This window comes from Acinonyx jubatus, chromosome B4 (genome assembly GCF_027475565.1).
Source record: "Acinonyx jubatus isolate Ajub_Pintada_27869175 chromosome B4, VMU_Ajub_asm_v1.0, whole genome shotgun sequence".
In the NCBI taxonomy this organism is placed as follows: domain Eukaryota; kingdom Metazoa; phylum Chordata; class Mammalia; order Carnivora; family Felidae; genus Acinonyx; species Acinonyx jubatus.
This window is the reverse complement of record NC_069387.1, coordinates 28496494-28524035: the sequence shown is the minus strand read 5'-3', so window position 1 is coordinate 28524035 and position 27542 is coordinate 28496494. Positions and strand designations below refer to the sequence as shown.

The following is a 27542-nucleotide window of genomic DNA, read 5'->3' as shown; positions in this document are numbered from 1 at the left end:
GTAGCTCTAACCCAATATGGCTGGGGTCCTTGTAAAAGACGAATTTGATACACAGGGAAGATGATCTGAGGAGACATGGGGAACAGCGATCTACAAGCCAAGGAGAGGTCTGGCACAGATTCTTCCCTAAGCCCTTAGAAGTCAGCCCTGCCAACACCCTGATTTTGAACTTCCAGCCTCCACAGCTGTGAGACCATAAGTTTCTGTGAAGTTAACTAGGCTGTGGTACTTGATTATGGCAGCCCTAGCAAACTACTACAATTGGCTACACTACAATATTGAGTTGGACCCTCAAGCATTTTTCCTTTTCTCGTTTCTTAGCTGGCATGATTTCATTTGCTTTTCTTGTTAACGCTATCCAGTTTTTAGTGGTGTGTTTGTGGTTTTGGATGGAGACATCCAGTGGCTCTCAACCCCAGGGTACAAAGTCTCTAAGCGAGCTTGCAGCCCTGCAGCATGTGACCACCTCTCTTGTTGGCAAATAGACTTCCAAAGTCCTGACTCCCTCTGAGCCTGCCCTTCAGCCTCGTGGAGAGGCATTTCCTGCTCACCTGTACTCTGGAGGGATGTGCTAGCCTCAACCCTGTTGTATCCCAGTGAGGTGTTTCCTTTTTCCCAGTTCCAGTCATGGTTCCCCGCTTGCCAACCTTGGCCTGACTGCAACCCAGAGGGATGGTTCTTGCTTGCCTGGCGACTGTGGTCCAGTTCTAGCCTGAGAACCCTAGCAAACTTCACCATTCAGTGGGCTGCAATCACCTTCAATTAAATCTGAATCCCAGACATGGGGACAGGGGGCCCCCTTCTAAGTTTGTTCCATTCTTGGGTACTCTCCCTTAGCCCTAGACTGTTCTTTAAAGTTCTCTGTACCCAAACCCATGGGGGAGGGGAAGGAAAAAAAAAAAAAAGAGGTTAGAGTGGAAGAGAGTCAAAGCATAAGAGATTCTTAAAAACTGAGAACAAACTGAGGGTTGATGGGGGGTGGGAGGGAGGGGAGGGCAGGTGATGGGTATTGAGGAGGGCACCTTTTGGGATGAGCACTTGGTCTTGTATGGAAACCAATTTGACAATAAACTTCATATATTGGAAAAAAATAAAAATAAAAGTTATCTGTACCCATTTATACTTAATCCCCTTGGACCATGACTGATACAGAGAGTAATATGAAAGTTTATAATGTGAGTATTTAGAACCTCAGCACTTTATTCCCTCACTTGGCTACCTGAATGCTGGCAGCCAGGCTTAGGCTCTCCATCCAGGAGATTAGAAGATTGCTCTGTGAAAAATTTGACAGCTGATACTGGGGGTACCCAAGGAAGCAATTTCAGAAATGCAGGCAAATCCTATTCATACGAACCAATTGCTTCCAGTCAGCTTCTTTGTGTCCCCATCTTAAATATGTACAGTCAAGGATCATCAGACATTTGAGGAAAGCCCTTAAAAGGTGAAAGAATCAAAACAAACAGAATTAAAAAAAATATATATTATGACAGGGAGGGAGGCAAACTATAAGAGACTCAAATACTGAGAACAAACTGAGGGTTGATGGAGGGTGGGAGAGAGGGGAAAGTGGGTGATGGGCATTGAGGAGAGCACCTGTTGGCATGAGCACTGGGTGTTGAATGGAAACCAATTTGACAATAAATTATATTTAATTAAAATAAAAATAAATATTATGACAAAGAGTGGCTCTATGAAGGGAGAAGAGAATATTTTAAAGAAATGCCACTAATATTCTCAGGTTTTAAAATAGTAAAAAAGTTTGTCTCCACTAAAAAAGAAATTAAAAACCAAGGGACCATAAAAAAGAAATATGCAGAAAACAAAATATCTTGAAAATAGAAATGAAGGGGCACCTGGGTGGCTCAGTCGGTTAAGGTCATGATCTCACGGTTTGTGGGTTCGAGCCCCATGTTAGGCTCTGTGCTGACAGCTCAGAGCCTGGAGCCTGCTTGGGATTCTGTGTGTCCCTCTCTTTCTGCCCCTCCTCCACTCATGCTCTGTCTCTCAAAAATAAATAAAAATGTTTAAAAAAAAGCAAACAGGGCGCCTGGGTGGCCCAGTTGGTTAAACGTCCGACTTCGGCTCAGGTCATGATCTCACAGTCCATGAGTTCGAGCCCCGCATTGGTCTCTGTGCTGACAGCTCAGAGCCTGGAGCCTGCTTCAGATTCTGTGTCTCCCTCTCTCTCTGCCCCTCCCCTGCTCATGCTCTGTCTCTCTCTGTCTCAAAAATAAATAAATAAATAACATTTTTAAAAAATTAAAAAAGAAAATAGAAAATAGAAGTGAAAAACTCAATAGAAGGGTTAGAAGATGAAGTTGAGGAAACTGCTACCAAAATAGTACCCAAAAATGTTGGAAAATAGGGGGAAAAAAGAAATTAGAAGACTAGAACAAAAGGACCCACATGGGAATAATTAAGCATCCCACAAAGATAGAACAGAGGAAATAATCAATGAAATAATTCAAGAAAGTTTAACGAAAGGTCATCAGTTTCTAATGTACAGCACAATGGGTAAAAATAGACCCACACTAAGGTACATCATTGTGATATCTCAGTACAAAGAAGACCTTAAAAAAACAACAGATTTCATACAAAGGACTGAGAATCTGAATGCATCAACCAACACTGGAAATTACAAGAAAATGTATTACTACCGTCAAAATTCTCAGGGAAAATGATCTCAATTCATATAAAGGAAGTAAAAGGTTTCCAGACACACAAGTTCTCAAAATTTTACTTCTTAGAACCCTTTACTGGGAAACTATTGCTAACCAAAATGAGGGATTAAACTAAGAAAGAAGGTGTGGGACATGCAAAAGAAGGGTTCAACAAAAGAAGGGAATCATCAAGGTGACACAGAAAGAGCAACCAGTCCAGATTAGGGCCAGTTAGAAAGCTACCAGAGATATGTTTCCAAAATAAAACAGATTAATTGATGTGTTTAAAGATTTGGAGAGGAAATTTATATAACTGAAGAGTAAGGTTAACCAAATGATTGGTACATAGAACCATGAAAGAAGGTAAATTACTGATTCAAAAAGGAACCCTAAGTGAGAAAGGAAAAGTTGCCATAATATTTAACATGGCTCAGCTGCGAGTGGCATATTTCATTGTCACAGTATATAAACACTGATTATTAAATTCATAAACATTAATTATTAAATTCATGATATGACCTTATTTTTTTTTTAACGTTTATTTATTCCTGAGACAGAGAGAGACACAGCATGAACGGGGGAGGGGCAGAGAGAGAGGGAGACACAGAATCGGAAGCAGGCTCCAGGCTCTGAGCCATCAGCCCAGAGCCCGACGCGGGGCTCGAACTCGTGGACCGTGAGATCGTGACCTGAGCTGAAGTCGGACGCCCAACCGACTGAGCCACCCAGGCGCCCCCATGATATGACCTTATTGAGAAGAAGAGGGGTTAAGGGTGTGGTGTGTATGTGTGTGTGGGGGTGTGGGGTATGTTTGTGTATGTGGGGTGTGTGGGGGGTGCACTCGTGTGGGGAGTGTGGGGTGGGCAGGAGGGGTGTATTTGTGTGTGGTAGGAGGGGTGTGCGTGTGTGTGTGTGTAGTAATGAAAAGGGTTCATTCTTCATCTTCCATAGTGATAACTGATGATGCTTACCCATGAATAATCAAGAAGTAGCAGGGATTTGGAGATGAAAAAAATGAAAAAGGCTGCTTCTGGAGAGTGGGAAAGAGGTGAGGTGGGGCAGGGGACCACTTTTTAGTTTTGTTTATTTTGATTGGGGGGGAACCACTGTTTTTGAAACAAGTTTTCTAGAGCACATTTGACTTTTCAGGGCTCAGCTCTGTATTCTGTCATCAACAGCTCTGCTGTGAAGATGGCTTTGGATGCTAGCCCCAGGTTCTTGACCTAACAGACTTTAACTTGTTCATTTGTAGAACAAAGAACTGTCATTTGAAAACCGCAAGGTGACTCTTAGATCTCTTGTTGCTCTATAATTCTTTGATGCCAACTAACCTTTCCTGGAGATATAAATATAGCAACTGGTGCCTGCTTCAGCAGCACATATACTAAAAATTGGAATAATACAGACAAGATGAACATGACCCCTGTGTAAAGATGACATGCAAATTTGAAGCATTCCGTATTTTTAAGTAAAATGTTTGTCTGAGTTCAAATATATATATAAGATAAATATATATATCTCACATCTGAAGGGTTCATTTTAAATTAAGCCTTTATAATCACTGATGATGTGCAAAAACAAATCCACAAGTTCTCTGAAATGGAAAGTTATTGAAATTACTTCTTTATGAAATAAATGTTTCTAAAGTTTGAAAATTTAGAAGGGAATTTTTTTAAATTGTGGTAAAATGCACATAAAATAAAATTTACCATTTTAATAATTGTTAAGTGTGCAATTCAGTAGTGTTGGAAAAGAAGTGCTTTCTTTTTTGTTTTCTTTTTTTTTTTCAACGTTTATTTATTTTTGGGACAGAGAGAGACAGAGCATGAACGGGGGAGGGGCAGAGAGAGAGGGAGACACAGAATCAGAAACAGGCTCCAGGCTCTGAGCCATCAGCCCAGAGCCTGACGCGGGGCTCGAACTCTGGGACCGCAAAATTGTGACCTGGCTGAAGTCGGACGCTCAACCGACTGCGCCACCCAGGCGCCCCAAGAAGTGCTTTCTAAAGAAAAATGTACACGGATATTAGCTCAGGACTAGAATTATTTGTGTCATGATCTATACCAGAATATTTATTTAATGCTCTTCATATTAGTTTAATGAATTAATGTTAACATTACGAACTTTCAAATGTGTCCACTGAAGCTAAGATTAGAACCTATGACAACTATTTAAAATATCCAAGAAATTAATTCATTTTTTCACCCACTTAACAGTTGACAGCCATTTGAAATAAAAAATAAAGTAGCGTAACTAAATCTAAGCAATCCCAAATAAATGCTCATTGTTTCTGGAGAGATAGACAAGACATCACCAGTGTGAGCTACAGAAAACACCCACATTAACATCTTGGATATATTATTTTCTCGCTGAATAAAAAGTTAGGCACACAGCTTTTCTATACAATAACTGGAATTGTGCACAGTCCCCCTCCACACTGCTCTGAAAATGAACTTTTGTTTTATGCAGATGTAGGCGAGTTAGAATGAACAAAAGGCACACATTTGAAGGCTGAGAACATTCAACTGAAAAGGAAAAACAGATTTTTCTCTCATTTTTGTCTAATGAGAGAAAAGAGAATAAGGAGACCAGATGCAAATGGTTTACAGATTGTTTTGCAGTGGGCAGGTTAGAGGCAGACCAGAGGTCTTCGAACTGTACTATCTTTGACAGTGGCTGTCCACCAGCAAGTGTTTTCTAACTGCTCCTGCCAAGGTTCCCAACGTGGCCTATCTGAAAGAGTACACAGGAACAAGCCTGGTCTCCTTTCTGGTCTCCTCTGGCCCAGTATCTGTGTCCAGGACCAACTTCTTCCTATACCCAGTATTGCAATAATTTGCTCATTTTGGGGTCTGAGTAACTTGCTAGAGGATTGAGCTCAACAGAGAGCTGATGGGACTGGAAAACTGCAGCAGACCCTTGAACTTTTATGGGAGAAGAAGCATGTATAATCCTTCTCCAGAAGGCTGATGGAAAGATGCTTGGTTACCAGGAATGTGGAGGTCAGATCCCTGAGCCTGGACGCAGAGGCAACTGTGAGCCCTTCCTACCCCATCCTCCACACACGTGCTCCAAAAGTCTAAGTTCACTCTGACATCTGACAATAACTCCACTGAGAACTAGGAAGCCAGAAAAGTGTGCTGTGTCTTTCCTTGGCCACTGCTAGTGGTCATGGTCCAGAATGATCACACCCTCTGCTCCGTCCAATTCAAGCTTTCTTCTCCACATTTCTTGATCCATCCCTTAAACACTGATGTTCCCATTGCTCTTCTGGCAATGCATGGTTTCTGTTACGGGCTTTCATGATTCTAATGCAACCATTATCTATATGTCGATAAATCCAAAATCTGCTTCTCTAACCCTAAGCTCTCCCTTAAATTTCTAACTCATATGTCAACAGCATGCAGCCCATATACACTTGAAGACCTCACAGGCACTAAAAATCCCCCAAGCATTATGTGTGTAAATAAACTCCACAATCTCTTAGTTGAAATCCTTGGGGACAAATATTTTATGGAATTTTGAGTTTCACGAATTTAGAAAAGATAATAATACACAGTATATAAATACCACCACCAGTGAGGTCTAGACCAGTCTCTTATAATCAGTTTTTTTCTTCAGCAAAATGTACCACTACTCACATTAAGTGGAATTTACAAAGGCTAAAAGTAGTCTTATGTCAGCAGAGGTTACATTTTGTTATCAAATGAGTTTGCACCAAATTTACTAAAAACTTCAGAGCTTTTCAGATGTTGGAATGGTGAATAAGTGATTCAACCTTATTTGTTCCATATATGATATTAAAGGGCTAATGTCCCTAATATACACAGAGCTCTTAGAAATCAATAAGTAAAACAAAGCTGAAACCTAAAAGGAAACTGGATGAAGGACACAAGTAGACTGTTTAAAGACAATATTTTTTAAATGTTTGACCATACTAACCATAAGCTGCGAAGTTATGAAACCTGAAATAGTAAATTATTTTCTGCTTATTAGATAATCAGAGACAAAAAATAAATAACTCAGCAGGGAACCTGGGTGGCTCAGTCAGTTAAGTGTCCAACTCTTGGTTTCAGCTCAGGTCATGATCTCACAGTTCATGGAATCGAGCTCCACGTCAGGCTCTGCGCTGACAGCATGCAGCCTGCATGGGATTCTCTCTCCCCTTCTCTCTGTCCCTCCCCTGCTCGTGCTTTCTCTCTCAAAATAAATAAATAAACATTAAAAAAAATAATTTAGCAAAGGTAGAGAAACAGGCACTTACATATACTATTAGTGAGCTTATATTTGTAAAAGCCTTAGAATAGTTGCCTAGCACGTAGAAAGCTTTACATAAGCGCTTATTAAATAAATATTGGTAGACATTTTTATTGGTAAAAACTTTTGGGAAGACAAGTTTTCAATAATTGATATTTATTAAAATTTTAAATGTGTATATGCTGATATCCAGCACCTCCAGTTCTAAGAATTTATTCCACCAAAAGACTCAAACAAATACATTTTACATAGAAAGATGTTCATCAAATCACTGTAATCATGAAATTTGGAAACATCATTTCCCTAGGGGAAGAAGAGAATATCTTCCTGGGGCTCACATTTAGGAGTAGAAAAGCTTTTCCCAGAAGCTTCCCAGTAGACTTTTCTCTTGTCTCATTGGACATTTCTGGAGTCCATGAACATTCCCATACCAATCCACAGCAAAGAGAATGGCATTCCTTCAGGCCAGTGGTTCTCAAACTTTTTTATCTTGGGACCAACCCAGATGCTCAAAAAAATTTATCTCCCCTGGTCGCGCTCTCTCCCAAACAAAAAATTAAAAAGATTTAAAAATAAACCCATTAAATGTTAATATAAGTTAACATAGTTATATTTTCCAAAGCAAAAGCATTTTTTAAATGTTCATTTTTGAGAGAAAGACAGAGCATGAGAGGGGAGGGGCAGAGAGATAGGGACACACAGAATTGAAGCAGACTCCAGGCTCTGAGCCGTGCACAGAGCCCGACACAGAGCCTAGACCCATGAACTGTGAGACTATGACCTGAGCCCAAAATCAAGAGCCAAATGCTTAACCGACTGAGCCAACCAGGCACCCCCAAAGCAAAAGCATTGTTAAAATAAAAATTGTAAGTATTTAAGGTGTACAACAGGATGATTTGACATACATATAAGTGGTGAAATGATTACTACAATCAAGCTAATTAATAAACTTGTCCTCTCATAGTTACCATTTGTGTGTGTGATGAGAGCACCTGAAATCTATTCTTTCAGCAAATTTCCAGTATTCAAGACAATATTATTAACTGCAGTCATCATGCTGTATGTTAGATCTCTAGACTTACTTATCCTACGTACCTGCAACCTTGTGCTCTTTGGCCAACATCTCCCCATTTCCCTTACCTCTAGACCCTGGAAACCACCTTTCTACTCTCTGCTTCTATGTATTTGCCTCTTTTAGAGTCAACATACAAATGAGATCATGCAGGAGTTTTTTGTTGTTGTTGTTTGTTTTTGTTTTGTTTTGTTTTTGTTTCTTCTGTGTTTGGATTATTTCACTTGGCATAGTGTCCTCCAAGTTCATACATGTTGTCACAAGTGGCAGGATTTCCTTCTTTTTTAAGGCTGAATAATATTCCATTGTATGTACATATCACCATTTCTTTATCAATTCATCTATCAACAAACACTGAGGTTGTTTCCATATCTTGGCTTTTGTGAATAATGCTGCATGAACATGGGAGTGCAGGTATCTCTTTGAAATGACAATTTCATTTTGTGTGTGGGGGAGGCCGGGGGTGGGTGGGTTATACCCAGAAGAGGGATTTCTGGATCATATGGTAGTTGCTTTTAGCCATATAGTAAACATATTTGATGAGAACAGTGGCCTTGCTTTCCATCTTTGCAAAGCACCTTAATATTTGGTTTAGTGTAAGACAGCTCGATTCTCATACATGCTTTTGTATTCATTCAATCTGTTGGGATCTATTAGTAGTAGTGTTTTTTTTTTTAATGTATATTTATTTTTGAGAGAGAGAGGGAGACAGAGAGGAGAAAGGAGAGAGGGAGACAGAGGATCTGAAGCAAGCTCTGTGCTGACAGCAGAAAGCCTGATGTAGGGCTCCAACTCACAAACTGTGAGATCATGAGATGAACTGAAGTCAGACTCTTAACCGATTGAGTCACCCAGACGCCTCAGTAGAAGTATTTTTTAAAAATCCAGGCTCATTCAGGGGCACCTGGGTGACAGCTCAGAGCCTGGAGCCTGCCTCAAATTCTGTGTCTCCCTCTGCCCATCCCCCCACTTGCACTCTCTGTCTCTCTCTGTCTCTCTCTCTCTCTTTCTCTCTGTCTTTCTCTCAAAAATAAATAAACATTAAAAATAAATAAATAAGAATCCAGGCTCATTCAGATATGTAGCTGGAAACGGGAGAAACTCACAGACCCTCGAAAAGGATCTCAGAAACCCCAGGGACTCCGGCTGCATTTTAGGAAGCTCTCCCCTGAAGGGAGGCCCACCCCTGTAGGAGGGGGTAGATCGTTAGGGCCTAGGGCTGTTAGGAGAATGGGTGGATATGTAAACTAAGTCACACTGTGTTGGGAAGGAGAGAGGAGGAAATAGATTCTGTCAGGAGAAGAGAGGACAACCAGCCACGCCCCTCTACAAACTTCTCTCCAGAACACATCGAGAACAAGGTTTGGTTGTTTGTTTCTGTTTCCCAATTGTGGTTAAATACGCACAACATGCACTTTTCCATTTTAACCATTTTTAAGCATACAGGCATCAAGTACACTTCCACTGTTGTGCAACTGTCCCCACCACCTATCCACAGAACTCTTCATCTTGCAAAACTGAAACTCTGTCCCCATTAAGCAACCCTCCATTCCCCGTTTCCCCTGGCCCCTGACAGCCACCACTCCACTTTCTGTCTCTAAGAGTTTCATGACTCTGAGTACCTCGCATAAGTGGAATCGCACAGCATTTGTCCATTTATACCTAACTTATGTCACTTAGCGTAATGTCTTCCAGGTTCATCCACGCTGTAACATGTGTCAGAATTTCCTTCTTTTTCAAAGCTGAAGAATATTCCATTTATGCACGTATATTTAGTTTATCCATCCTGGTGATGGGCAATTGGGTTATTTCCACCTTTTGGTTATTGTAAATAATGCTATTATGAACATGGGCCTACAAATAGGTGTTCAAGTCCCTGCTTTCAATATTTTGGGGCAGACACCCAGGAGTGGAATTGCTGGATCCTACTGTAATTCTATTTTTAACTTTTTGAGGAACAGTCATACTGTTTTCCATAGTGTCTGTACCATTTTACATTCGCACTGACAGCGCACAAGGGTCTCAATTTCTCCACATTTTCACCAATACTTGTTATATATTTATAAATTCCTAATAAGTATGAGGTGGTCAGGGTAATCTTTTAAAAACATAAACCAGGTCATGTCATTTTCCTGGTAAAACCACAATGCCTTTCAGCTATCTTGTAAAAGTGAAACTCCTTGTTATGAGTGCTGAGAAGGCCTTGTGGATCTGGCCCCATCCTCTTCTCCAACCTCCTCTCCTACACTCTCCCCTTGCTCACTGTCCTCCAGCCCATGAACTTTCTGGTTTATTATTATTATTATTATTATTATCAATGTTTATTTATTTTTGAGAGACAGAGAGAGGCAGAGCACAAGTGGGGGAGGGGCAGAGAGAGAAGGAGACACAGAATCCGAAGCAGGCTCCAGGCTCTGAGCTGTCAGCACAGAGCCCGACCCCGGGCTCGAACTCGGACCATGAGATCATGACCTGAGCCACAGTCAGAAGCTTAACCGACTGAACCGCCCAGATGCCCCCCTTCCTGTTTTTCAAACATGCCAAGGCGTTTCCACCTCTCAGCCTTTGCACAGCCTCTTCCCTCTGCCTGGAAACCCCTAGAAACCGCGACCCTTCCCAAGGCTGGCTCTCTCCCCCTCACTCAGGTCTGAGCTTAAATATAGGTATTTCCTGAGTGCTGCTCCCAATCACTTGTATCAGACATTTCACAAATGTTTCTTAAGCATCTACTATATGACAGGCCCTATTCTAACTGCTGGGGGTATAGGGTGGACAAAACACCAAAATCCCTACCCTTATGAGACTTCTATTCTGGTGACTGTCTACAAGGTGCTAATCACCACTGCAATCGTCTTGTTCATCTTTTCAATGTTTATTTTATTGGCTGGTCATTTTGGCATCATTTATAAAGCAAAAGTTGGAAACAACCCAAATGCCTGACAGTGGGAACTAGTTTAAAAATTTATCATCCATCCTTAATAATATAAAGTCCTACGTCTGTTTTAAAGAAGGAGTAGACCTATACGTACTGCCATGAAAAGGCAGCCACAATATACTTACATGGGACACATGGATGTACGCCTTCTGAGTTCCCTCTGCACCAGCCTCCTCTCAGACCCTCAGCTTCCTCTTCACCTCAGCACATGGTTCTACCATCTGGGCCCAACACATGGGCCCAATCCCTGGGCCTGGGAGAGCAAGGCTGTATCCTCTTGCTGCCTCTACATAAACAGGTCAAACACTTGCCCAGAGTTTACCTGCTCCTGCTACTTCTGCCCTTGGATGACACCACATGGCAGGGCATGGGCTCTGACATCCTAAGTGGCCACACAAGAGGACAGGTGAGGCAACATGGAAATGTGGGAGTTAACACCCCCGGGAGACTTTTGCCTTTACTGAGTATTTCAAAAAGCTTTTCTTCATATGGCTTACATCTCTCCATATTCATCATATTAGAAATTAAAAGTGAAAAAACATTTAACTATTTATTAATTGATTTTAAACATCAGCAAACACTCATTGTATGCAAACATAAATAGCATATTTTATATGAAAACAAAATATATTTTCCAGAACAAAAAAATTAAGACAGAAGAGTGGTATTGCTTTACACTTTAGCAGTTCTCTTACCAGAAAGCTCAATTCTCATATCTGCTTCTGCATTCAATCTGTTGCAGTATCTTACTTTTTTATTATTTAAAAAAAATTTTTTTTAATGCTTTTATTTTGAGACAGAGAGAGACAGAGCATGAGCAGGGGAGGGGCAGCATCCGAGGATGCTGGGAGGACACAGAATCCGAAGCAGGCTCCAGGCTCTGAGCTGTCGGCACAGAGCCCAATGTGGGGCTTGAACCCACAGACTGTGAGATCGTGACCTGAGCCTAAGTCGGAAGCTTAACTGAAGTCGGAAGCTTAACAGGTGTCCCTGTTGCAGTATCTCATTTTGGTTTAAGTTCATGAAGATAATCTGGCTGCAGATGTGCAATTGGAAAAAGCAGACATAGCATTTTCAGATAACCGGATATTCTTCTTTGATACTGCACCAAAACTTGACAAGTATTAGTTTCTGAAAGGTTAACTGCAACATGGAATCTGAAACCGCATCAATAAACTCTCTGCATTCCATTATATTAAAACACATTGTTCATTTGTACTTTGGGTGGATATTTCACCCAAGTGTAATACTGATCTTACAGACACCTGAAAGGGTCTTGGGGATTCTCAAAAGTCCATGGACCACACTTTGAGAAGTGATGATTTATTTATTTAATGTTGATAGTTTGTTCTTCCCAATCCTACCCTCCAGAAAGTCAGCTTCACAGGAGCGGGAACATTGTTCATCTTCAATCCCTTGAACCTAGAACTGTACTCAATAGTCACTAGTTCAATGAATGCACCTCAGTGATTCTTTAAGAGAGGCATCCCGTAAAGTTATCTTATCACCTTACAGGGATGGCTCATGGTTCTACATGACTTGAGACTATATTAAATTATTTCCCCAGGATTTAAAAAATTGATGTCATAAAGACAAATTAATTTAAAACTAACTAGCTTTAAAATTCACAAATTTTGCCCTTAAGAAAAACAGATTGTGACTTTCAATAATAAATATTTATTTCCATAAACATTAAATAAAATACAGTATAATACAATGTCAAGTACCCTTTAAGAAATATGTGGTACAAAATTCTACATATGAGGTCTATCTAACCAATGCTTTATGAAGGAATTCTTCCTTCTTTACAGGAAGTATGCAGAAAGAAGAGTACATGAGATTAGGCTAAAAGAATGTTGTAAGAAAAAGATGAAAACAAAATAAGAAAAAGTTACATGGCATCTTTTAAGAATATTCATAAAAGCTCTGGTATTTCCTGGAAGTTAGAAATGAAGAGTCTCAGGCCCCACCAGACCTACTGTGCAGATGATGTTTTCCAAATATAGCCGTACAATATGTTCCATTCCACATGTTGTGAAGTTGACCCTTCTCCCATCAAGTGATGGGGGCAAAGTCTCTTCCCCTTAAAAATGGGAATACCTTTTGGACTGACTCAACCAATAGATTATGGTAGAAGTGACACTAGGTGACTTCTGAGATTACATCATAAAAATGCCATGCACTTCCACCTTGCTTTCTTGGGCCACTTGGTGAAACCCAGCCACTATGCTGAAGGGAGCCACGCATACACTTGGAAGGGATACATGTGAGTTTCTGGTCAAGAGCCTCATCTAGGGTCTCATTCAACAGACAGCATTAACCACTAGACGGTGTGAGTAAATATTCAGATGATTTCAGTTCCCAGCTGTTAAGTTATCCTCAGTATCCAACTTTCCCATCTAAGCATGTATGGGGACAAGCTTTCCCTACCAGGCCCTGTTCAAATTGCAGGTTTGTGAGCAAAATAAATGAGTAATCACTTAATGGCTGTTTTAAGCCACTAATTTGGGATGATCTGCTGTCCAACAGATAACGAGAACACCCACTGAATCAGTATCTGCATTTTAACACAATCCTTCAATAATTCATATGCACATTTCAAATGTGGGAAGTATTGTGCTCGCTTTGGCAGCACATATACTAAAATGTGGGAAGTATTGATTTTTTAAAAGTTTTTATTTAGACAGAAAGAGAGGGAAAGAGAGAGAGAGAGAGAGAGAGAGAGAGAATGCAATCAAGGGAGGGGCAGAGAGAGAGGGAGAGAATCTGAGTTGACAGTCTAGAGCCCAATGTGGGGCTCGAGCCCAGGCACTGTGAGATCATGACCTGAGCTGAAATCAAGAGTTGGCACTCAACCAACTGAGCCACCAGGCACCCCAAGAAGTATTGATTTAAAGTAAAATTGTGTGACATGTAATTCTCCTACTGCCTTTAACGACACTGATTGCAAATTATGAAAACTTCATACTGAGTTAAAATTGTATTTACAGTAATTATTCCCAGAAAGCTAGATGTGCTGTGTTCTCTAGGTGTTAAAACTTGTCCAGATCATGGGTCTGACTCACAGTTGGAGGGTATTTTCTCCATGAGAGATGGAGAAAACTGGCTAAGTAATCGAGGCAAGTCAAAAGATTTTAGAAGCCAAGATTCCTGAAATGTTGTAAAGATGAGGACTGAGGATGTGTGACTGTCTAGCAAACTTACTCATGTCAAGCGCAGTAATCATTTTAATAGCAGGTGGCTTAAAACTTTTAAAAACAGATGGTGTCATGCTACCAAAATGAAATGCAGATGAACATATGCAGGTGTTTGCTATTGTTAAAGTATAACAACAAAACTGTAATTCATCGCATTCTCTGGGGGCAGGTTTTAAAAGTGTGTTAGCTAAAGGCCTATGGTTTCCTAAAGCAGTGTACAGGATAGCTTTCATTCCTACTCATGCATGTGGTTAATATCACCATGGTTAAGTTCTTTGTTCAGTGAAGTTGAACATTTCACTCATAGTGCTCTAAATTCTAAGTCAATCCAAATCACAAAGATCCATGAATAATAATCATCAGCTGTCACATGATGTCAAACAATTGGGTATTTGGGAACATCTAAATTTTTAAATTCGTTTTTCCAGTTTCCAACCAGATATTTGGCATCCTGTGACCACAGCCAGGTCATTTAGCATTTCTTCCTATCCCTATCAAACTCACCTGCGTTTAGACTATTCCTGCAAAGAATAGCCCTGCAGCTGCTGTTACATTAATGTGCAGCTTGCTTTATTCCTTTTCCAGTTATAAACAATAACTCATTAGTAAGGGTTCTTGGTTGCAAACAACAGAAACACATTCTGGCTAATGTAAGCAGAAAAGGATTTATTGGAAGACTAATAGGGGCTCATGAACACACTAGGGGGAGGAGTTCCAGGCTTGGGAAAGGGCGGGGGTCAAAGAAGTCCCAGCCCCACCCACTTTCTCACCTACAGTGCTACCACCACAGGGAGACTATCCTCCAAAAGATCTAGTGGCCTCCTGGGTCAAAGTCCTCCTGGCTTCTGTAAGAGAGAGGTGGATGTAAGATGGGCAAGCTAAAATTTCCCCTTCTGCTGAGATTCCTCACTGAGGAAGAAATACTATTTCCCATAAGAAAACTGGGATGTTATAAGGAAATAGGATGATGTTGGGCATCCAAAACCCTCTATACATCTGCTATAAATAATGTGTAAGACTTGTTTACATTATGAAATAATGCATGTTCATTGTGGGAATATATAGTATTGGTTTTTTAATGTTTATTTGAGAGAGAAAGTGTGCGTGAGCAGGGGAGGGGCAGAGAGAGAGAGGGAGAGAGAGAGAGAGAGAGAGAGAGAATCCCAAGCAGGCCCCTCGGGGTCAGCCTAGAGCCCAAAGTGAGGCTCTATCATGAACTGTGAGATCATGACCTGAGCTGAAATCAGGAATCAGAATGTCAACCCACTGAGCCACCCAGGCACCCCTATAGTATTTTCTTTCTATATATTTTTTTCTAAAATTGGAATTATATTGAATGTACTGTTTATAACCAACTTTTTTCTCCCAACACATTGTGATTATTTTCCATGTCATTAAACTATTCATCTGCTTTTCAATTGGTTTTCAGTGTTGGCATAGTATTTCTTCTCTGTATTTTAATCACTTAGGCAATTTTTACTTTACCTTTTACTATTGTAAATAATGCTGAGCTGAACATACACTTCTTTTTTTTTCTCTTTTGCTTAAGTATGTTGAAGGCTTACCATATATCAGGTAATATGCTAAGGTGCTTCGTGTGCATTTCCTCGTTTACTCCCCACAATGCCCTGTGTGGTAAATCCTATTATTATCACCATTTTCCAGATGAGGAACATGCTGCTTAGAGGCTATAAAGAATGTGCCTAAAATGACATGGACACTGAGGGACACTAATTAATGTGAAGGTCACACAGCCAGCAGAAGCAGAACCAGCCTGCAAATCTACATATAGCTCAGGCTCTGAACTTAAGTTCCTTCTTATGTAGCAGTTGTTGGATAATCCACAAATAGTTCCTTAGGATAATAAATAAATCAAGAGAAGTGGCATTGAGGGAGTAAAGGCCTTTGATACATATTATGAGCTGCTCTCCTAAGAGCACCAATTTTATACAACCCCAGAAATCAATTAAAGGGCCTATTTTCCCACACTCTCGGGAAGGGCCTAGATGGAATACCTGCTAGGTATTACCTTTATTAGAGAACCTTTGTAAATCTACCTGGTAGGAAAAAAGGTACCTTGGTTTTTACATTTTGCATGTTTTGTATTATATGATAATGCTACCTATGATTTATGATGTTTTACTATGTGTCAGTCAAATGTAAGCCCCAAGAAGCTAAAGATTATGTCTGTTTTGTTTATTGCTGTATCCCCAGCACCTAACAGAGTGCTTGGGACACAGCAGTCACGTGATAAAAATTTTCAGAGTAGAATAAATAAGGGAATGTGCCAGGCATTGAGTTTAGCACTTTATGTGGGTTATCTCAATCTCATAACACTCTATGCTTTAGCTAGTATTGACACCATTAATACTTTCACTAGTATGTCTGATGCAGTAGGAACTGCCAATGCCTTGCTTTGAACCTCAGGTTCAGCTGTTCTAAAGTAGGACTACCCATCTCCCTCGGTCTTTCCCCAAATGGATTCCTTGTACAATACATGAGCTATATTTTAGGTCAAATCACCCTGAAATCATTCCAAACTTGGTGAAAATATGCCCATCCACTTTCCATGAAGTAGTAATGGAAACTTAATTTTTTAGGAGTCTTTTGCTTTTTTTATTAGTTAGAAAAGGTCCATTTTTTATTATTTTTAAAATTTTTTTAATGTTTTATTTATATTTGACAGAGAGACAAAGCAGAAGCAGGAAGGGGCAGAGAGAGATGGAGACAGAATCTGAAGCAGGCTCCAGGCTTTGAGCTGTTAGCACAGAGCCTGACATGGGGTTTGAACTCACCAACCATGAGATCATGACCTGAGCTGAAGTTGTTTGCTTAACCGACTGAGCCACCCAGGAGCCCCAGAAAAGGTCCATTTTTTAATTTAGCTTTCTGATTCTGTGTTTGTGCCTTCAACACTTTCATAATGATTTTCTGCTCCTCGATCAGAAAAGCACTCTTGATCCTGTCCTGGAGACATTTAGCAACCACGGAAGCGCCACAGGCCTGGAGGACATGTTTTTTTTGGTTTTAGACAGTCTCATAAAAACTTCAGATCTCATTGCACAAACCCCTTGAAGTTGGCCTGGGCACATGCCACATGTGGATTTTGTGTACTGTCCCCACTCTTCTTGTTTTAAAGAGAAACAATTCTAATACCAGGGGCTCAGGGCAGCCTAGTTTTGCTAGAGGTTGTATTTGTAAAATCGCCTACAATGGTATGTCAAATGCGGGACCATTTGAATGCCTCTAGATACTATCCCTAAAAGGGAAAAAACAGAAACCTAATTTTATTTATAGAAGTTGGAAAGAACTCTCCATGTCTTAAAAACATTAGCCCTAATCCTCTGTCATCCTTTGTCATATAGTTTGCAAATACCTTCCAATATTTTTATTTGCCTTTTAGTTTTATTTACGGTATTTTTTTTACTTGTAAATATGTACCCTTTTTTGTAGCAAAATCCACCTGTCTTCCCCTTTATGGTTTCTTTCTTTGCTGTTATGCATAAAAGTCTTTTCTACTTTAAGTAGGCTAATAATCATATATAATAACCATTTCTTGATGGAATTATCTGGATATAGAATAAAAACTCTGGCTTTCCAATGCAAAATCAAGCTGGTGGTGCACAGAATCCCTCTATTTCCACGTAATGGCATGAGATTAGCTTTGAAACTGCTCCAGGGCAATCTAACCCACTCAAGGGCCTGGGATGTCAAAGTTCTCTACTCTGGAAGAGAAGATGGGAGCATCAGTTTTGTTTCCTCTCCAGATCCTACAGACTGGTTATATGCTCTCCAAAGAGCATCTATCATCACAAGCACTACTTCAGTTCCTTGGAATCAATAACTTTGGGTATGTTAAAAAAGAAACATTAGGATTTCCAAAATGGAGCCACTTGTGCTAAACCCCACATCAGCAAGCCAAGAGAGGTAAATACCTAAACTAAGTGCAGTTTCAGCCCCTCCTAGGATGTAATCTTAACCAGTCAGTCTGAAATGTCCTAATCAGCACTAGTGAGGTAATCCTAGTGACTTTGACTTTGCTTGAAACAATCCATTCTTTTCCCCCTTCTGCCTATAAAAGCCTTCCATATTGTAGAGCTCCTTGGAGGTCCTTTCTATTTGCTAAATGGGATTCATGAATCATTGAAAAAAGCCAATTAGATCTTCAAACTTAGTTGATTTTTTTAGCACTGTAGGAAATGAGAAGGGATGTTTGTATGTACATGTGTATATTCATACAATTTTCCTTATAAAGCTCAAAGGACTGAATAAGAACAATAAAAATTAAATAGCATTAAAACAGTTCTCTATAATAGTGGAAAGTTAAATAAGGAAGAGGAAAAAAAACTCAACCAAATGTAATGTGTGAAAATGGAATTTTCTATGCACATGAGTGAGAATTGCTTAGGATGAATGAATTTGTACCATACAATGAGTTAACTGGTAACAAACAGTGAATTCCAGGTATTCACTGAATTCCAATGAATTCCAAGTAAAGGGCCCTGCTTCCAGTCCTGTAAGAGAAAACCTGGAGCCTGAAGATGGTGGCCAAGGAAGACCATGACTGAACTCAACTTCCCCCACAGATACCAAATCTATAGCTACAAAAGGGATAATTCCCTCTAAAAGAGAACAGAAACCTAGCTGAACAGCTCTCTCCATAATGAAGGATAAAGGGGCCACACTGAGAAAGGAAGGAGAGGCAGAAATACAATCTCACCAAAAACTTCATTCCCCACACAACATGCAGCAACCCATACACAATAGGGAGGGATCTCACAGGTCTGGAGTCTCTCCCTGAGAAGTGAGAGGTTTATGCCCCATATCAAGCACTCCAACCCTAAGGATCTGCACCAGAGAGATAAGACCCCCAAAACATTGACTCTGAAAATCAAAGAGGCTTATATCCGGGGAAACTGGGGGGCTGTGGGAATCTGAGATATTTCCTATGAGGGGTTCACATGCAGACTTACTCATCCCAGGAACCAGCACAAAGATAGAAATTTGAGAGGTGACTGGATTACATGTGAAGGACACTCATTTGCTAACCTTAAAGCATCTGCCAGAGGGGCCAGGGATGAGTTGAGACATTCTTTGGGGATGGAGGCACCAGCTAGTGCCATTTTTGCACTCTCCCTCTATTTTGCTAGTACAGGCAAATATGTGTGGACACAGCCTCACTAAAGCCACCAACGAGCTGCACGCCCAGCATTCCCACATCTCCCTAAACCTGTGGACATGTATGGCCCTCGGCACACTCATGCAGCTTTCCCCAAGCCTGTGTGTGAGTGCAATCTAAACAGGGAGTGTCTCTTGATGGTCTGGCCCTGGCAGCCTGAGTAACTTGTGTTTCTGAGTCCCAAAAGACTATAACAATTGGAAAGTTAGTTCTGGGCAGGCTATAGCACCCAGGGCACTGCACAGATAGCAAACTGAAATGTACTCTCAGTGTACCTGAGAAAAAGGCCCATCTACTTGTCCTGGAGCTTCAATCAGAGGGATAGCCTTCAACTTTGCCCCACTTTAGAGGTTACAGAGGCACTTTGAGGGAACATAGCAGGGAAACACCATCTTTGAGCCCTTCCTTGGTCTCACCACAGCTTGCTGGTACCTCCCAAAAAGGAATTTATATACCAATCTGAAGCTGATTTTTGCAACACGGTTGATGATGATGATGATGATGATGATTATTCTACAGGTCTGTATATATTTGCATACCTTACTTTTATTTTTTTAATGCCTTTTTTTTAAATGTTTTTATTTATTTTCAAGGGAGAGAGAGAGAGAGAATGCAAGCGTAGGAGCGCCAGGGGGTGGGCAGAGGGTCCAATGTGGGCTCTGTGCTGACAGCAGAGAGCCCTATGTGGGGCTCAAACTCATGAACTGCGAGATCATGACCTGAGCTGAAGTCAGACACTCAACTGACTGAGCCACCCAGGAGCCCCTGTCTTTTTTTTTTTTTTAAAGAGAGTCACTTCAGATCCAAGGACACACACACAAACTGAAAATAAAAGGATGGAAAAAGATATATCATGCAAGAAAGCTGGTGTAGCTACACTTATATCAGAAAAAATAGACCTTAAAACAAAGACTGTAATACAATACAAGGAAGGGTATTACATAATCATAAAGGAATCAATGTAGCAAGGAAATACAACATTTATAAATATGTGTGTACCCAACATAGGAGCACTAAATATAGAGAGCAAATATTAACAGATCTAAAGGGAGAATACACCAATACAATAGTAGAGGACTTTAATACCTCACCTTCATTACTGGGATAGACTACCCAGACATAAATTCAATAAGGAAACATCAATCTTAAAAGACACATTAGACCAGATGGATTTAATACATATATACAGAACATTTTATCCAAAAGCAGCAGAATACACATTCTTCTCAAGTGCATGTGAAATATTCTCTGAAATAGATCATATGTGAGGCCATAAAACAAACCTCAATAAACTTAAGAAGACTGACATTATATCAAATATCTTCCCTGACCACAAGAGTGTGAAACCAGGAATCAATTACAAGAAGAAAACTAAACAAAATCACAAAATGTGGAGATTAAACAACACACCACTGGACAGCCAATGAGTCAATGAAGAAATCAAAGGAGAAATTTAAAAAAAAACCTTGAGACAAATGAAAATGGAAATACAACAATCCAAAACCTGTAAGATTTAGCAAAAGCAGTCCTAAGAGGAAAGTTCATAGTGATACAGACATTGCTCAGGAAATGAGAAAAATATCAAATAAACAATTTAACCTTACACTCAAAGGAACTAGAAAATGAAGAACAAATGGAGCCCAACATTAGGAGAAGGAAAGACATAATAAAGATATGAGCAGAAATAAATGAAATAGAGACTAAAAAAACAATAGAAAAGATTAATGAAACTAAGAGCTGGTTCTTTGAAAAGATAAACATAACTGACAAACCTTTAGCTAGATTCACCAAGAAAAAAAGAGACAAGTTCAAATAAACACAAGGAGAAATTAAAGAGAAGTAATAGTTGACATCACAGAAATACAAAAGATCATAAGAGACTACTATGCACAATTATATGCCAGCAAACTCAATAACAAAGAAGAAATGGATAAATTTGTAGAAACATACAATATTCCAAGACTGAATAGACGAATTACTAGTACAGAGATTGAATCAGTAATCAAAAACCTCCCAACAAACAGAAGTCCAGGACCAGATGGCTTCACTGGTGAATTCTATCAAACATTCAAAGGAGATTTAATACCTGTCCTTCTCAAACTCTACCAAAAATTGAAGAGGAATGAAGGCTTCCATACTCATTTTATAGGGCCATTTTAATTACCTTGATACCAAAACCAGACAAGGCCACCACTACAAAGAAGTACAGGTCAATATCCCTGATGAGCACAGATGAAAAAAATCTTAACAAAATAGTAGTAAACTTAATCCAATAATACATTAAAAGGATTATACACCATGATCTAGTAGGATTTATTCCAGGGATGCAAGGATTGATCAATATCCACAAATCAATCAACATGGTACATCGCATTAACAAAATGAAGGATAAAAATCAAATGATCATCTCAATAGATACAGAAAAAACATTTGACAAACTTCAACATCCATTTATGATAAAGATTCCCAGCAAAGTGGGTTTACAAGGAATGCACCTCAACATGATAGAGGCCATATATGACAGGCCCACAACTAACATCATAAGCAATGATAAGAAGCTGAAAGCTTTCCAAGACCAAGAATAAGACAAGGGTGCTCACTCTTGTCACGTTTATTCAGACGGTATTGGACATCCTAGTCATAGCAATTAGGCAAGAGAAAGAAAAAAAAAAGGCATCCAAATTGGAAAGAAAGAAGTAAAATTGTCACTATATGCATATGACATAATACTATATGCATAGAAAACCCTAAAGACTCCACCAAAAAAAACTGTTAGAACTAATAAATGAATTCAATAAAGTTGCAGGAAACAAATAAATATACAAAAATGTGCTGCATTTCGATACACTAATAACAAATTAGCAGAAAGAGAAATTAAGAAAACAAACCCATTTATAATTGTATCAAAAAGAATTAAATACCTAGGAATAAATTTAACCAAAGAAGTGAAAGACTTGTATACTGAAAACTATTAAGACACTGATGAAAGAAATTGAAGAAGACAAAAAATGTAAAGATATTCGACACTTATGGGTTGGAAGAATTAACATTCTTAAAATGTCCATACTACCCAAAGCAATCTATGGATTCCATAAAATCTCTACTAAAATTCCAATAGCATTTTGCTATTGGAACTAGAACTAGAATAATTCTAAAATTTGTATGGAACACAAGTAACCCTGAATAGCCAAAGCAATCTTGAGAAAGAAGAATAAAGCTGAAGGTATCATGCTCCCTGATTTCAAAGTATACCACAAAGCTACAGTAACCAAAACAGTATTGTATTGGCATAAAAACAGACATATAGATCAATAGAACAGAGTAGAAAGCCAGAAAAAACCCACACATATATCATAAGTTAACTTACCATAAAGGAGCCAAGAATATACAGTGGGGATAAGATAATCAAGAAATCATGTTAGGGAAATTGGACAGCCACATGCAAAAGAATGATATGCCATATACAAAGGTTAACTCAAAATGGATCAAAGACTTCAATGTAAGACCTGAAATCATAGAACTCCTAGAAGAAAAAATAGGTAGCAAGCTCTTTGACATTGGTCTTGGTGTTAACTTCTTGGATCTGACCCCATAAGCAAAGACAACAAAAGCAAAAATAAACAATTGGAACTATAAAAAGTGTCAGGAGCACCTGGGTGGCTCAGTCAGTTAAGTGTCCAACTCTTGATCTCAGCTCAGGTCTTGATCTCAGGGTAGTGAGCTCAAGCCCTGCACTGGGCTCTGTGCTGGGCGTTAAACCTACTTAAAACAAAAAACTAAAAAGAAACTAAAAAGCTCTGTACACCAAAGGAAACCATCAACAAAATGAAAAGGCAAACTACTGAATGGTAGAAAATATTTGCAAATCATACATCTGATAAGGGGTTAATATCCAACACATATAAAGAACTCAAACAACTCAATAGCAAAAAAAAAAAATCCAACTTAAAAATGGGATAGGTTTTAACTAGACATTTTTTGAAAGAAGATATACAGATGGCCAGCAAGCACATAGTGATATTCAATATCACTAATCATCAGGGAAATGCAAGTCAAAACCACAAGGAGGTATCACCTCACAACTGTCAGAATGGCTATTATCAAGAAAGCAATAAATAACAAGTGTTGGCAAAGATGTGGAAAAAAGGGAACCCTTGTGCACTGTTGGTGGGAATGTAAATTGGTGCAACCACTATGGAAAACATTTCACATGTTCCTAAAAAAATTAATAACAGAGCTAACATATGATCTACCTATTTCACTTTTGAGTATCTGAAGAAAATGAAAACACTAATTTGGAGAGATTTATGCACCCCTAAGTTCACTGCAGCATTATTTGCAATAGCCAATGTAAATAATTTCAATGTACATTGATGGGTGAATGGGTAGGGAAGATGTAATATATATATATATATAAACATAATATATATATTATTTTTTAGATGTAGCTAAAAATATTTTTATATTATTTGTTTATTTATATGTAAGTTTACAAATTATATAAAAATTTATTTATAAATAAATATATTCTGTATATTCTATTATATATATTTATGTGTAAATTTATTTACATTTATACATGTTTATGAATATATATTATATACACATAATATATATATGAGTTTTTCATCTATACAATGGATAGTAGTCCAGTGTGTGTGTGTGTGTGTGTGTGTGTGTACACAATGGACTACACGCAATCATAAAAAAGAAGGAAATCTTGTCATTTGCAACAACATGTATGGACCATGAGGGTATTATGTCAACTGAAATAAGTCAGACAAAGAAAGTCATGTGATTTCATTTATATATGGGACTTGGTGGTTATCTAAGAAGAGAGAGTTGGGAAGTGGGTGAAATGGGTAAAGGGGGTCAATTGTATGCTGATGGATGGAAACTAGATTTATTGTGGTGATCACTTTGTAGTGTACACAAATATTAAATTATTACGTTGTACACCCCAACCTAGTATAATGTTATATGCCAATTTTACCTCAATTAAAAAAAATAACCTGTAGCCTACAAGTAGATGGGAGCATATTTTAGGCTCACTTTGAGACACTGATCTCCCAAAATAACCAAATCAACTTTGTTTTGGATTCTACATTGAACACACTATCTGCATATAGTTATATCTTACAGAAATTATAGCAAAGGTTGTGCCGTTCCTGGTGTTACGTAATTATCAAAAACACCTTCAGAACTTGTTGGAGCCTCCATCTGTCATATTTGAAGACAAGGAGTTACAGCAGTAGTGTCAGGGTTGTGTGATGACAGGGTGGATTGGTAATTAGTCGCTAATTAGAATTTTCTGAAATATTAGGGTAATCATCACACGAAAATCCCACTCAACATTATATGTAAGTTAAAAATGCCGCAGGGTAGCTATTAACTTCTGAAAATAGTAGCAGGTAGAAGTACTTCAGTTGAAGGTAATCAATATTTCTATTACCTACTTAGGTTTTAGAGATTAAAACTTGATTTTTTTTAACGTTTATTTATTTTTGAGACAGAGAGAGACAGAGCATGAACGGGGGAGGGTCAGAGACAGGGAGATACAGAATCCAAAACAGGCTCCAGGCTCTGAGCTGTCAGCACAGAGCCCAATGCGGGGCTCGAACTCACAGACCACGAGATCATGACCTGAGCCGAAGTCGGCCACCCAACCGACTGAGCCACCCAGGCACCCCAAAACTTGATATTTTTTTATTGGGCTACATCAGTCTGGTGTTTATACCCAGGTTTATAAATCTATAAATTTAAAAATATCTTTCATTTTATTGTGAAGCTGCTGCTAATGAAAATTGGCTTTAATAAACATTTTGATATTGGACTTAGTCCTCTTTCTTTTTCACTTGGAGATTTTTTTTTAGACTTTTCATCAGGGAGAGGTACTTAGGTAACCTACAAACATGAAGACATAAACAGATCTCAAAGACAAGTCATGTTGACCTTATTTGGACCTTAACTTCATGGTGATTTATTTCAGATCTTTTAAACAATGAGTCAAAGGAAACTTGGCAAAATGATTCTTTTTTAACCTCAGATTACAATTGAAACCTCATTTGAACCACTAAAAAATTAGAGAAACAGCAAAGAACATAGCCAAATAATGTAGTCTAGACTTTACCTAGTTACAGAACGCTGTAATTACTGTATCTTAAGTTAAGATTTAAATGTTTAATTTTGTAGAGAGATAGAACAAGCAAGCAGGGGAGGGGCATAGAGAGAAAGAGAGAGAATCTCAAGCAGGCACTGCACTGCCAGTGCAGGGCTCAAACCCCTGAACCGTAAGATCATAACAAGCCGAAATCTAGAGTTGGATGCTCAGCCGACTGAGCCACCCAGGTGCCCCAGGTATCTTCATTTAAGATTTAAATTTAGGGGTGCTTGTCAGTAGGTAGAGCATGTGACTCTTGATCTCAGGACTCTTGATCTCAGGGCATTGATATTACCTAAAAATTTTTTTTAATAAATAGGATAATATGCAGCTACTAGGTATTTAGTCTGTTCATGGATAAAAATAATACCTGATAGTTTCTTCTAGGGGCAGAAAGTTAGTTTTCTTCAAATTCAACACAGAAAATATTAAAACATGACAGAAGTCATATTTGACATTTTCACAGATTTTTTTTTTTTGCCTCATCCTGTAGGTTTTTTTTTTTTTTTTGGTCATTTGCACATAAGACCATAAATATTACCTAATAATGGATCAACCCCAGTGTATTAGTTGTCTACTGCTCTTTAACAAATATCCCCCAAACTTAGTGACTTATAACAACAAAAATGTATGATCTCTCAGTTTCTGTGGATCAGGAATCTGGGTACAACTTAGTTGGCTGCCTCTAGCTCTAGGTCTCTCAGGAGGTTGCAATTGAGCTGTCAGCCAGGTCTGTTGTCTCATCAAAAGACTAGACTGGGGAAGGATCCACTTCCATGTTCATACACCTGGTTATTATCAGTCTTAGAAAACCCACTTCCACGCTCACTTACAAGAACCTCTCCATGGGACTGACTCACAACATGGTAGCTGGCTTCTACACAGGGTGAGCAATCCAAGAGAAAGCCAGAAAGTCAGAACATCCAAGATGGAACCTGCAATCTTTTATAACCGAATCTCAAAATGACACACCATTACTTCTATCATACTCTTTTCTTTACAAGTGAGTCACTAAATCTAGCCTTTGAAAGAGAGAGGATTACAAAAGTACATGGATACTAGGAGGTGGGGACTGTAAGGGGGGGGTGTATCTTTGAGGCTTCTATCGTAACTGTAATCAGTCAATGATGATCTTTTAGAGAAGTAGATCATTGTTCTCTCTTATTTTTTGTCTGCCTGCCATATTTTTAGAAAATGATTTCTTCCTCATTTTCAATCTGTGCGGTTCTGAGAGCCTTACTACCTAACCTCATCACCCTGGTTTTTGTGGGAGGCACTGTGGTGCCCTGGCCTTGCCAGTAAGAATGCTTAAACTTTTTGGCCACAGTGAGTGGTACAGGGATGGGCCATTTGGTATCTCTTTTCAGGAACTGACATGGGTGCTGGGAGAAAAAGGATTTCCTAAGATCCTAGGTGCAGTAGAACATTGAAAACTGGAATTTCTTCCATCTCCCATACCTATATACAGGCTACCTTTGCTCCATGTGGAAATATTTTTAGAATAATACCATACAGAATTAAATGGAACTCAGAAGTGGAAAGTGAGCGAGTTACACCAAGTTCTCATGACATCTTCTGCCTCTCTATACCCAGCTACACCTAAAGCCAGGCTCTCCTTTTTTTTAAAATTAGTTTTGATGTGGCTTTCTGTTGCTTCTGACAAAAATGGTCCTAATATACTAATATATCCAGATATTATGGGTGTAGCTCCAAATATTCTAGGCTACCTTAACAATACCATCACAGCAGTGCCTTTTATGAAATTATCTAAATATTGAGAATATTTATATGCTTCAACCTTATCAGCTTAACTCTTAGAACCTAAGCTCCAAGTGTTTCTTATTATGTGAATTACTTCCTTTATCCACCTTAAATTTACTTTTCTCAAGATTCAGGAAAAATCTTCTTGTTGTATTTAAGTTCTCTAAAAGCAGGGAGAAATGCCTTCTTAATTATTAATTTCCTCCCCAAACTGCAGCACAATATCTGGCCATGTAGTCAATCCTCAATAAACCTTTAATGAGTGAATGGGTACATAAATATTCTAAGTACACTTCAGATTATTTTTGTCTAAGTTCAATA

General features: G+C 39.0%; 1 non-coding gene and 1 pseudogene across 1 annotated transcript; one reads left to right on the top strand and one right to left on the bottom strand.

Moving 5' to 3' along the window:
- Positions 1 to 4020: 4020 nt before the first annotated feature.
- Positions 4021 to 4126, top strand: LOC113603767 (U6 spliceosomal RNA). Its single transcript, XR_003425454.1, has one exon. It is a non-coding gene; the product is annotated as a U6 spliceosomal RNA (small nuclear RNA).
- A 7655-nt stretch (positions 4127 to 11781) lies between these two features.
- Positions 11782 to 23620, bottom strand: LOC128316317 (60S ribosomal protein L34-like; annotated as a pseudogene).
- Between the last annotated feature and the right edge of the window lie 3922 nt (positions 23621 to 27542).